We start from the raw sequence: 13707 nt of genomic DNA, 5'->3' as shown, positions 1-13707 counted from the left end.
ATTATTGACAATCGATCGGGAGCAGTGAGCACCTAAATTTTCCTGCTGGGCCACTCGGCAAACCACACCACGCCCCCACATATTAAGCGCTGTTATTTACGCTACTGGAGTGCTGCGCGTGCATGGGGAAATCAAAAGCCAAGTGAAGAAACCGTGAGTGCATCCAGTAGTCGCAGTGCGAGAGCAGCTGGATCGTCACACGCACAGCGCTGACGAGCTCGTTTGCGCTTTCGCCGCTCTATTGAAGTCATAACGAGCGATTGCCTGGCGCTCGTTATGACTTCAATAGAGCGGCGAAAGCGCGGTTTCTTCACTCGTCAGCGCTGTGCGTTGTGCGCTGTGCTTTATCCATTTTAATTTGATACAAGCCCAACATCATGTGTACAGGTTAGGCTCTGTGGCGAAACTAGCTGAACCAGACTGACTAGCTCCGACCATCTAAACTAAAGTGTTGAGATAAACTATAGGCTGCCTACACGATGGCTGTAGCCAGCTATGAGGTCTCTGAGGTCCGGACCTGTATTTTTCCGAGGTGTAGGCTACATAATAAATGTTGTGAAATAATTGACCAATAGAGTGCCTTATGTACACAGAAGCTTCTGTAAACGGTGTGAGATGTAAGTAGCTCAACTAAACATTTCATATTTGACAGCTGTTTTAGGATATAAATGTTAAACAATGAAAAGACTATCAGCCAGAGCTCAACTTTAGGAGGGGAAGAGACAGGGCAAGAGAAGGAGACTCAGAGAAAAAGAAAGTGAAAGAGTGATGGAAATGAGGAGAGAGCAGGTAGGCTATGACAGATAATCTACTGCCCACTAACACATTGGTTTTGAAAGCTATTTATTATTTTATTTTTTTAGCCTTCAAAACATCTTAAAATGCACATATATAGATCAAAGAAATCTAATTTTTCTGCCCCCCAACCCCCCCCAAAATACCTCATATTTGGGACGTCACAGGTTTTAAGACTCCTTAAGACAGTTGCATGCTCTAAAGCAGGGGTTTTCAAACTTTTTGTGTGTGTGGACCACTATTTGTAATCAAAAAATTTTGCGGACCACCTCATAACACACATAATAAAATATGTCTACACACAGTCCTACCTGAATTATTCCGCACCTCTAAATAGACTTACTAGCACTAAAACTATAACTATTCATCACATCAGTACAACAGGCTTGTTAAAAGAAAGTTTACTGCAGACAACGGCTGCTACATATTTAATTTATTTATTCTGGCTCATAGATGCATCCGACTCACTGTCAATCTCTTAATTTTTTGTAACTTCTGCCTCTGTCTCTTTGACAGATAGAACCTGTTGCTATCCACCGATCCATAACTGCACTGAACTTGAACGTCACGGCCGAGCGCCACTAGCCTATTTTTGTAATCGCACAATAACTTGACAATTAAATACAAATGTTATATCAATATAGGCCTACATATTCTTTTTACTTTTTATTTTTTATGGGAATTTCCTGGTAAAATTAAGGTAAAAAAATATTATTTTATTTTATTTTATTTTGCCTTTCCACGGACCACCTGCAGTACCCTCACGGACCACTAGTGGTCCGCGGACCACAGTTTGGGAATGACTGCTCTAAAGTATATGCTCATTGTATCTCTGTGCTTTGAAGATTTAGTTTTTTTTAAATACTAATTATTCTGTGGTAGAAAACATTGTGGCACCAAGATCGGCTACTATGGGGGCCCTTGGGTTTGTCATAGCCCCAAAGCCCTACATGTTCTTAATCCGGGCCTGCATGGCAGGAGGCAAAGTTAAAGTGGTTAGAAGAACCGGGTCAGAACCGATGGATTAAGTTATGCATAGAGTCTAACCTGGGAAAACCATCCCTGATGAGCTCCTTTGTCTGAGCAAAGGAGTTTACAGTTTAACTAACTACACGTTATTATTTTAATGTTTATGTAAACAAAAAGTACATATTGACACTCATTCACTGCTATAAGAGAAGAAGAATTGGCTAAACTCGTTAAATCATGCTACTGAAAGAGATGCTTTCAGGGGTCATAGATCCTCTTCTTAATATCATTAATTCATACTTGACATTAGGATATGAACTGAAAACTTTTACGTTGGCCATTATTAAACCACTTATTAAAAAAACGCAACTTGATCCTACAGAATTAGTCAATTACAGGCCAATCTCAAATCTACCCTTTCTGTCAAAAATGCTAGAAAAGGCAGTGTCCTCACAATTATGCTCCTTTCTAGAAATAAATGGTGTCTGTGAGGATTTCCAGTCAGGATTTAGATCAAATCATAGTACTGTAGGATTACAAATTTATACATTGTTATATCTAGGTTCCAATGTAATAGAATATAACTGAAAACATGATCTATATTGTGTTTTACATTTTGAGGTAAACTTGAGGAAATTCTAAGGAGATTACTTCAGGCCGTGTAAGTGTTTGAGACATTAAGTCTTTTGTCTTTATGCACCTCCTGACCATTTAGCATAAGCTCAGAGTACAATATCGTTTGCTGATTGGATTAGCATCTATACATTTGAATGACACTTATGCTGATTGAATTAGGACGGGTGACACCGTTATGTCTGAGGTGTGTCCTTTTACCTATACAATTACCTATACAATGTTTGCATTCCTTTGTTTGAATGTCTCCTCCCCTGCTGTATAATCCCTCCCCCTGAAGTGTAGATAAAATACAATGTACAACTCCTTTTGGAAGACTTGTTGGAAGACTTGATGACCTCAGCAAAGAACAACATGTGTCTCAATAAAAAGTAATTGTCTGCTTGAAAGATATCCCAACATCTCCTGGTCTCTTCTTCAAACGAGGAAAAGGAAATTCACAACAGTTTTGGTGCCATGACCCGGATAGAGCTCCTCACCTGAATCCAGAATCCAGATTGAAACTTCCAGCACAAGGATCAAACTACGTTCTGTACAAACAAGGTTTGGTGAGTGTCACTATCCAAAAGAACCTTAAAGACCAGTACAAATTTGTTTTCCCCTGTGCCGCCAGAGAAGAGTTATCAGACAGCTGAAGGGTCTGGTTAACTAAGTTATCCTCTAAAAAGTTTGTTTTAGAGATGAGTTACCCTCTGTTTTCAAGCAGGGAAGATTAGCATTGAGCTAATAGTGGTTTAAGCCTCTGTTTCGGCAGGGAAGTATTGTTAAGCCTCTGTTTTCAGGCAGAGAAGAATTGGTTTTGCCTCTGTATTTTCGACCAGGGAAGATTGGCATCAAGCTAATAATTGTTTAAGCCTCTGTTCAAGCAGGGAAGAATTGTTTTTGCCTCTGTATTTCAAGCAGAGAATTTAACATCACAAGCTAAGAAATATTGTTTGGCCTCTGTTTTCAGGCAGGGAAGATTAGCATACAGGCAAATTTTTGTGTTGTCCTCTGTTTTTTGCGAAGGAAAGTTAACAAGTCTGTTGATCAGATAAGTTTTAGTGTTTTGATTGTGTGGTAACCAAGAAACTCACAAATTTTTTTTAGAAAGAATGCTAGACTGATCCCCACAACTGAAAAATGTGGTCTAGCAGCTCCTTTGAGGACAGACAGTGATTTCAAATCACAGTTAGGAGTGCAAATGGATTCAATTGTCACAGAGAAAGTTAGGCAAGAACTGACGCAGAAATATGAGATCCATCCAGACAAGACTTGGTCGATTGATGAATGTAAAAAAGTTTTAGGAGCATGTATTCGTAAGAACAATGTGAAAGGCATTATTTGTTGTTACAGAGAATTTGGTTTAGCGCTAGCTAGACAACGGTCTCAGCATATCTCAGAGCTAGAAAAACAGAACAAAGAGCTCTGTGCTAGAGTAGCATCTTTGACTAAGAAATTGCACTGCAATAAAGCTGCAGAGAACACTGATGTGAAGTATGTAGTCAGCCTGATAACGTTTATCCTGGCTTGCAAGCATTCTTTGGAACAGACGTAGCCATTCAATCAGTATCTGATGTGCCTGTTGATTCAGTGAAAGTATGTGGCGCTAGGAGAAGGTCTCAGGGAATTGAGGTAATTGAAAGTATTCCTGCTAATTCTGGTGTCCAAGTTCAAACTGCCAAATTGCTAGGACCTAGAGATATAGAAAGATTATCCCAGAGCTTGCCCTCAGCACGTACACATTTTTCTGAATTTTTTTCTGAAGGACATTGTTATGCAAAATGCGTCTCTATGACATGTCGTTAACAGAAGTCACACAGCTGATGTCACAAATTCTAACTGAATCTGAATTCAAAAGTTTTGAGTCTGCGGTTACTTCTGAAATACAACATGCCAGTAAAGGCGATTTGAGAGAAGGTGTTTTGAAAATTCTAAAGAATATCATGGGACCCAAAATAGACTGGTCCAGAATCACTAACTGTGTGCAAAGGAAAGAAGAAACTGTGAGTGAATTCACTGAAAGATTTTGTCAGTCAGCTGTAATTTACAGTGGTATAGTTGATGATTCTGAATGTGTGCTAGATGACCAGGGAGCTTTTGTTCGCGTCTGGTCAGATGGTCTTTTAGCCGAGTACAGAAAAGCATTGCCATTCCTTGATCTAACTTGGTCAAACAAAACCCTCAGAAGTAACCTAGAAAGGTTAGCTACATGGGAAAGGGATGCTGATGTTAAGGCACAAGTGATAGTAGCAGCTACGTTTAGCACAAGGAATCCAGACAACAGATGGCCTAAGAGAGAAGGCAAATGTAACTACTGTGAAAAATCAGGGCACTGGGAGAAAGAGTGTAGGAAGAAGTTGCGAGAAAGTAAAATAAATGATTTGCATAATTCTGTTCCTTCTCAGCCCGCCTACAACCCTGAAGTATTTCAGCCAGGATACACTGAAACGTTAGGACAGCTTGCTCAGGCTCTTCTAAGAGCACAAAAAGGACAGGAAAAAAAAACTAAGTGTTGGGGCTGTGAGGAGCTACCTTTCCCCCGTGATCCATCACAATGACAAGATCATTTTTGTGAAAGGTAGCATCACAGCCCCTAACATTGTTTTACAGCATGAATCAGTCACGAACCCATCCTCATGTGTGATGTCTGCAATGACTGAAGTTTTGTTAGAGGATGAAATTACTCGTGATTGTGTTACGCTTACATACGCAGCTACGAATGAAATAGCAGAAACTCCCATTGAGAATGCAGAATTGGAGTTGTTAGTTGATGATTCAGCTCAAGTGATTGAAGGTAACATTACAGCAGCTGCTGTGTTGTGTCAGGGAAGGCAAACTGGGACTCATGTGTAACACTGTAAAGTTGTTCCCCCACCAACAGGGATAGGATAGGACACATGGATCAGTGAGGAGCCCAGGAAAGAACCGAATGCAACAGGCATCGGGGGCCAATCCATGGGTGAAGATTCCCTCGTAGGCATTCCCACACTAATCCATCCTTACCTCATTGTTCTTTAGGTGTCACAGGAATTAAGAAATAGGGAAAGAACAACAATAGCAGACTCAGATTGAACAGATGAGACAACCCTAATGTTTACTGTATTTTAGAACAAATACTGCTCTGTTGTCTTTTGTTTTCTTTCTTACTCTGTGCAGATACCACTTGATGGCTGTCCCCAGACCCATATGCACAGACCCTCACCTGCGTATGAAGCCACAACCTCTGAAGGACAACTAGACCCATACGCACCGATCCTGACCTGCGTATGAAGCCACAACCTCTGAAGGACAACTAGACCCACTACTGAGTCAACTGTCACAAAGAAAAAAGAAGAAAAATAATAAATACACAACGCAGAGAATCACCTACGGGAACTTCAGTCATCCATCAACATGATCAAGATGGCCTTGCTACTAATCATCATGGACATTGCACAAAGTGTAGACTCCAGAAACAACATTTTCTTAGAGCTTATGAATATGTCAAGAAACGCCATGTTTGCTGGAAAGAACGTTTGCATGCCACACCCGCCTTCAGTAGGAGCACGAATCCCATGGATTGCACATGATGGGAGGAACTTCTGTCTAAAACATCCTACCCAGCCAATTCAATGGCAGGTGCACCCTGGTTTATGTTCTCTCCACCCCAAGCTCTCCACAGCTAAAAAATAATTCAGCTCCTACCACCAACAAAGAAGATGGCTGTACTCAAGGACTCACTTATGCACAAACATGGTTGTCAAGTACTCTTGTATAAAATCCAACAAGACATTCTTGATCTTTCAGCAAAATTACATCAGATGACTGAAGATAATTCTTCATGGTTCGGAAACCTGTTAGGTCAACAAATGACTCACAAGGACTGTTCCAACCACAAGAGAACATTGCCCGTAAGAACTACACGGACCCTAGTGGCATGTTTGTTTCTGTGTCAACATGTCATTCGTCACTACAGACAATCAACACAGAGCAAGTGATATGTGCCTGTAACTTTTTCCAAGTTACATGACTAGACGATGGGGCTTATGCTAACAAACATAAGCTACAGAATGGACTGATGAAGGTTTAAATTTGTATTATGTGAGAGTTATTAGAACTCTCAAAGGGGGTAATGTAGGATTACAAATTTATACATTCCAATGTAATAGAATATAACTGAAAACATTATCTATATTGTGTTTTACATTTTTTGGTCAACTTGAGGACATTCTAAGGAGATTACGTCAGGCCGTGTAAGTGTTTGAGACATTAAGTCTTTTGTCTTTATGCACTTCCTGACCATTTAGCATAACAAACTCAGAGTACAATATCGTTTGGCTGATTGGATTAGCATCAATACATTTGAATGACACTGTTATGCTGATTGGATTAGGACGGGTGACACCGTTATGTCTGAGGTGTGTCCTTTTACCTATACAATTACCTATACAACGTTTGCATTGCTTTGTTTGAATGTCTCCTCCCCTGCTGTATAATCCCTCCCCCTGAAGTGTAGATATAATACAATGTACAACTACTTTTGGAAGACTTGATGACCTCAGCAAAGAACAGCACGTGTCTCAATAAAAAGTAAACGTCTGCTTGACAGATATCCCAACGTCTCCTGATCTCTTCTTCAAACGAGGAAAAGGACATTCATAACAGTACTGAGACTGCTCTCAGAGTTACAAATGATTTACTCTTATCATCCGATCGTGGTTGTATCTCTCTATTAGTGTTACTTGATCTTAGCGCTGCATTTGATTCTATCGGCATTCTTTTAAATAGACTCGAAAATGATGTAGGCATTAGTGGAATTGCATTGGCATGGTTTAAATCATACCTATCTGACCGTTATCAGTTTGTAGCAGTAAATGAAGAGATGTCACACCGATCACAAGTTCAGTATGGAGTACCGCAAGGCTCAGTGCTAGGACCGTAGGTTTTCACCCAGTACATGTGCTACCACTGCGAGATATCATTAGGAAGCATGGCGTTAGTTTTCATTGTTATACTGATGATACTCAGCTCTATATTTCTTCACACCCTGACAAAACTTACCAATTCACAAGATTAACGGAATTCATAGCTGATATAAAAAAATGGATGACTAGTAATTTCCTGCAACTCAATTCAGAAAAAAAATAAAAATAATAATTATTGGACAAAAACGCTCCACAAGTAGTAACACAAAATACCGTCTAACACTTGATGGCTGCTCTGTCAAGTCCTCGTTGTCAGTGAGGAACTTGGGTGTGCTCTTTGATACTAATCTCTCATTTGAAAGCCACGTTTATAGCATCTGTAAAACTGCACTCTACCATCTTAAAAATATATCTAAATTATGGCACATGCTCTCAATGCAAAATGCTGAACAGTTAGTCCATGCGTTCATGACCTCAAGACTAGATTATTGTAATGCTCTACTGGATGGTTGCCCTGCTCGCCTAATAAACAAACTCAGGCGGTCGATCCTTTTCCTATTTAGCACCTAAACTCTGGAACAGTCTTCCTAGCATTGTTCGGGAAGCAGACACACTCTGTCAGTTTAAATCTAGACTAAAAACACATCTCTTTACTATGGCATATACATAAAAAACTTTTTCAATTAAATGATTGTTAGGCTGCATTAACTAGGTCAGCCGGAACCGGGAACACTTCCCATAACACCTGATGTACTCGTTACATCATAAAAAGGATGGCATCTACTCTAATTTTAGTCTCTCTGTTTTATCCTGAGGTTTATTGCAGTCAGCCGGATCTGGGCCATATCCAGATCAAATGGTGGACCTGCGTCCAGACATGACTAACGCATCCCTGAAGTGTCTGCAGAGACTGTGTCAATTAGACTCCCCCTGAAATTGCCTCATCGACAGGGCATCATCAATAAACCCGTCTCCGGCGTGATGACTCAGATCGTTCGAATATTCCTATTTAATAATTGTTAAATCGATATGTCATCCTCAATAAACTCGTTTCCCGCCTGGTGGTTCCGATCTTTCGAATATCGCAATTTAATAATTGTTAAATCAATACGTCATCCTCAATAAAGCCGTCTCTGGCGTGTTGCTTCCGATTTTTCGAATATTCCGATCTAATATGACCCCTGACCTGTAAAGTTGCCAGAATAATAATCATACGCTGTTTGTTAATTGGCCAGAGGAGAACTGGCACCCCGACTGAGCCTGGTTTCTCTCAAGGTTTATTTTTCTCCATTAGGACACCTGATGGGGTTTTGGTTTCCTTGCCACTGTCACTTTTGGCTTGGCTTGCTCAGTTGGGGACACTAAATTTTCAACTAAATATCCAAATAAATCTAATTAGTAAACTAATTAACCATATAAACTAAATTACTGATATAATTACTGATCTAATGCCCACATTGTCACTGTAAGATAATTGAACTGAGCTAGATGACATCACCGTTTTCTCCGGAGCGGCTGTAGGCCGAATAAAATTATGTTGTATTATTTTCCAGTTTAAGACTGTGAAGCTGCTTTGAAACAATCTGCATTGTAAACTGACTTGACTTAAGAGTAGGGATGCACGATATATTGGCAACATATCGTTATCGGCTGATAAATGATTATTTTTTATGTTATCGTTATCGGTCCGATAAGAAAATTTGACCAATATAGTCAAGCCGATAGATAATGTATTATTTCCTTCAGCTGAGACAGACGCGCTGTCCACCATGATGGGTTTGAATTGCTCTAAATATGATTGGAATCACTTCGAAAAGGAAAATACAGTTACGTGCAACATATGCAGCGCAAGTTTAACATATCGTGACTGTCCGAGGAAAACCACGTATGTCCATTTTGCGATTTTTCGACGGATTGAATGTCCAGGTTCATAATACAGTATGCTTCACATATCTAAATGGACACTGAAAAGTTGTGAAATCATGTCATCTGATTTTCACGTATATCCATTTGGTGTCAAAGCTGTCAATCACGCCGCGTATCTCCCGCCCTGTGGAAGCATCTTGCCGGTCTCGTGAAACATAGCCTGGTGAGACAATGACTTTCCTTCATCGAGGTAAACATTTCCCCCCTGACGCCAGACGTACGTCTAGGAGTGACAAAATACGGTAGGACTGTACAAACAAAGTATCTGTCTAGCATTACCATGTCAGTGTATTGATTCATTGTCCCTTCATAGTTTGCAAGAGACATTTAATAAATGTATAATTAATATTAAATAAACTAAGCGTATTTAATAAACTAAGACGTAGGCTATTTAATAAACTGAGCGTATTCCTCTGTCAATATGAAACGCGACTGAGCCATTCTAATTAATGATCGGAAGAACCGTTACTGTAAAATATGCACGTATGTCCATTTAAACTCAATTTTGCTCAAATGTGGATTATATCATTACACTGGCAAGAATATGGTTACATGTAAAGATGCCGTACCAAGTATGACAACGCTACATTCAACTGCTTTTGAAATACAGTGTTTTTTTCACTTCCTGAAAAGTAACCGTTTTGGACATACGTGAGTTTCATCAGGCAATATAAGTTGTAATATATTTATTTTGTATAAATATCTGATTGTTCTCATATATGATGCGTTTAATTGTTAATTAACCTTCTAAGTGCTTCAGTTTACGGTTGTTCGTTTGTTCTCTCCAGCTTCAGCGCGCGCTCTCAAACAGCAACATTATTTAATAGACTAGAGTAATATTAAAAATGTTTACTATTACTGTAATATAAATTTAAAAAAATCAAAAACACAGAAGCGTTATTTTTAATAACTAGCACTTTTATTGTTCTCGTATCATTTCCATCAACAATATGGTTTGATTAAAACCATTTCCTTATTGTCTGAGCGGAGGATATTTCATGCACTTGCATTCTGATTCTTTATTATGCAGCCTAAGTAATGCTGTCCAATAACTTGTTTGCATTATTTAGGTATATTATTTTAATTTTTTAGGCAATAGAATTTTTGGTAACATTTTACAAATATTATCTAATTAGTTAATGCATTAACTAACACGAACAAACAGAGAACAATAACCTTTGTTAATGTTAGTAATAAAATATTTGTGTTTATTAACTGTCCATTCACAGTGCATTACCTAATGTTAACAGACACAACTTTGGATCTGACGATTAACATGAACTAAGATGAATAAATCCTGTTGAAGTATTGTTTATTCATTATTGGTTAACTAATGCTAACAAAAATTAAACCTTATTGTAAAGTGTTACCATTTTGTTTAATAAAGTAAGTTGGCCATAGGAGGGTAAAATTAATTTGAAAAAGGTAAGGAATCTTACAATGGTTCAAATAGGCTACTGTAGTGTATAGGTTTGATTTATGTGTTTGAATGGTCCTGAATGTGTTTGAATGGGCTTTTAATGGTGAGCCTTTTGTTTTTGTAATCAGGCTCTCAAAGTTTATTAAAATTTGTATTTAGATTTATCGGCCAATATATTGGTTATCGGCTTTCAAATATAAAGAATTATCGGTTATCGGTATCGGCCAAAATGTTCATATCGGTGCATCCCTACTCAAGAGCTGACAGTTAATGAGTTAATGAGATAATTAAAGGGTAACTAAACCCCAGCTCAGAGCTTAACCCACTGGCAATATTTGAAAAATACTGGAAAAGTGGGCAGAGCCCAGCGGAGACGGGGGACGAACCAAAGGCGGAACTGAGCGTAGGGCGTGCACCTGAGACTTGCAGTGATGGATTGATTGACAGCTGTCTGACTCACGAGTCGCAAAGATGGAGAATGACTGGAGTGACGCCAGTAGCTTTGCGGTCATTCTCCCCCACCTTCACCTGAAGTGGAGGAGGGTGGATTGTCTGTAGACACAGACCCAGAGCCTTATCAATGCGAGCCGCTGGCTCAAACTGCGTTAACTCCCGATGCCGACGATGCTAGTGAAGCAGCAGCGCAAGAGAACTGACCTAATCTATGAACAGTCAAATCCTTATACTGAATGCCACTAAAAATAGATCAGATACATGCAATGTATTTTCATTAAAATTAACTGAATCAATAAGCAGCGCAGGACCAATAAGTTCAAAGCTAATAGCCTATTATAAACAGATTTCCTCAAATAAAAGTTAGACTATATACGCCAGCACGTTACGGTATTGTTGTTCGTTACCACTTGCCAACCACTTGAGTGTCAGGGTTTGAAAGTGCATCTCATGTATGAAACTTATCTGTACACAACTGCTTTATTTAACGCCATTTTCTTCATCAATGTTAAAGCAAGTGTCAAGTAGGTTTCATTCATGATGTTTCTACTTCATGTAACGAAGTTCATACTGGAGCGAAGCCGTTCGCATCATGTGATTGGGGAAAACAATTCTGAGGGCGTGGTGAGCTCGTGCCAGGGGCATGGGTAGTGAGCCGTTGGAAGAACCATCCTACGTCATGATGACCCACAACGTCCAATAGGAAAATTCAACTGCAGTAGCCACCGTTCAACCTTAAGAGGGCAGCACTTAGACGGTTTTACACCATATTTTATAGAATTAAAACACTTTATACCCAAATGTCAAAACATTTACTCGAATCAATGAACAGCATTAATAAAGCCCCGGTGTTGTAGATCATTAACTAAAAAAAAATTGGTTTAGGGTTTAGTTACCCTTTAAGTGATTAATTGAGTGATGACTGAGCATTATTCAAGATACCTGATGATAAGCAGAATCACTGAAGGAAAGAGAAACACAAGAACTACAAATGACTTCAGTCACAGCCTTAAATGAAATCAACTGAAGACAAAATAAGACATTACATCTCTGAAGATCTCAGCAGAGGAGGATTAAACAACTCCACAAACAACATAACCAGCTTCACGCATTACTAACCAGACTGACTGTATTTCTGTCAGACATCTACAGCTCTTATTGAGAATCAACAGCGGTTTATGTTGATGTATTGTTGAAAATACAATAACGTTACCATTATGGTGATCAGTGTTTGCTTTAGTTGGGCTCTTGACCCTTGACTTTTTAACATCAGATTTTCTCTGGTTGATGTAGCTGTGTTTGTTATGGGGAGGACAGCAAGAGAAAACGTTGGCTACTTGTTGATGATACAGATGTAATCATCATGTAGTGGTATTCTATGTGTTTGTTTTTGTCATGAGAATCATTGATTATAGTAACCATCTAACTCTACAGCATGATATCCAGCTGTTTTAATCAGATAAACAAAATGATTAAAATAAAACAAAACATGTAAAAAAAAAAAAAAATGTCACTCCTGTTTATAAACACTTTCAAACTACTGTGAATTTTAGACACAGTGAGAATCAGTGTATGAATCTCATCAATGGTGACGTACTTCATGCCGTAATACATTCTGGGTACATCATACAAAACTCATCCATTGCTCTCAGAATGCATTGCGGCATAGAAACATTGTTGAGATTCATAGGCTGATTATTAATGTTTGAGTGTGAGTTGATCTTGCAGGAGTTAAAAAAGTTTAGTGTACAATACATTCTGATTAAACAGAGTCTCTTGCTGTAGAATCAAAACAATAATCAAACAGAAATTAATAGCAAATGTCACCCATATAAAAGTCAGACATAAGATCAGTGACTTAAGCCACAACATGATTATATTCGTATCATCAATGAGCCAACATCAATTGATCACTCTTGCTGTTCACACCATAACAAACAGCCAGACAATTTTTTTTTTAAAGTCAAGGGTCAAGAGCCCAACTAAATGAAACACTGATCACCATTATGGTGACATCAAACTAAACTTTTATTTTCCATAAATCATCAACATCTAAACCTCTGTTAATCTCAATAAGAGCTTCTGTAGACATCTGATTGAAATAAAGTCAATCTGGTTAGTAATGCATGAAGCTGGTAATGCTGTTTGTTGAGTTGTTCAATCCTACTCTGCTGAGATCTTGTGAGATTTAATGTCTTTTTATCTTTAATTGATTTCATCTAAGGCTGTGGCTGAAGTATTTCTTGTTTCTCTGTCCTTCAGTGCTTGTGAACAGTAGGTGTTCATTACAACTGCTAAATCATCACTCAATCACTTAATTATATCAATAACTCCAACACTAATTCAGTGTTACATTTAACACCCTGAAGTGTGCATACTTAGTTTTCATTTAATCTGGGCTAACCCATGTGGGGCCTCCATGGCCTCCAAACTGAGGACAAAACTTGCTGGGCCCCAGTTAGACAGTCCAGGTCAAACCCATCTGGGCCCCACGTGACTGTGTTGGCTGGGTACGTGTTATCCTATATCCAGAGACTGACATATCTCTCAATAAATGTCCACTGGATTTTGCATATACCAACAGAATCCAGAATCAAAAAGCTTTTGACATCCCACAGCAAGGAG

At 38.9% G+C, this 13707-nt stretch overlaps 1 protein-coding gene across 1 annotated transcript in view; it reads right to left on the bottom strand.

The window, feature by feature from the left end:
* The window catches only part of col25a1 (collagen type XXV alpha 1 chain), a gene marked incomplete at its 3' end in the record, with an annotated part of 823527 nt that overhangs the window by 203011 nt on the left and 606809 nt on the right, over window positions 1–13707 (bottom strand). The gene's annotated exons all lie outside the window — the stretch shown is intronic.

The sequence above is a fragment of the Gobio gobio genome (assembly GCF_949357685.1).
Source record: "Gobio gobio genome assembly, chromosome: 2".
Taxonomy (NCBI): domain Eukaryota; kingdom Metazoa; phylum Chordata; class Actinopteri; order Cypriniformes; family Gobionidae; genus Gobio; species Gobio gobio.
Note: the sequence above shows the minus strand (reverse complement) of the source record. Positions and strands in the feature narration are given on the sequence as shown.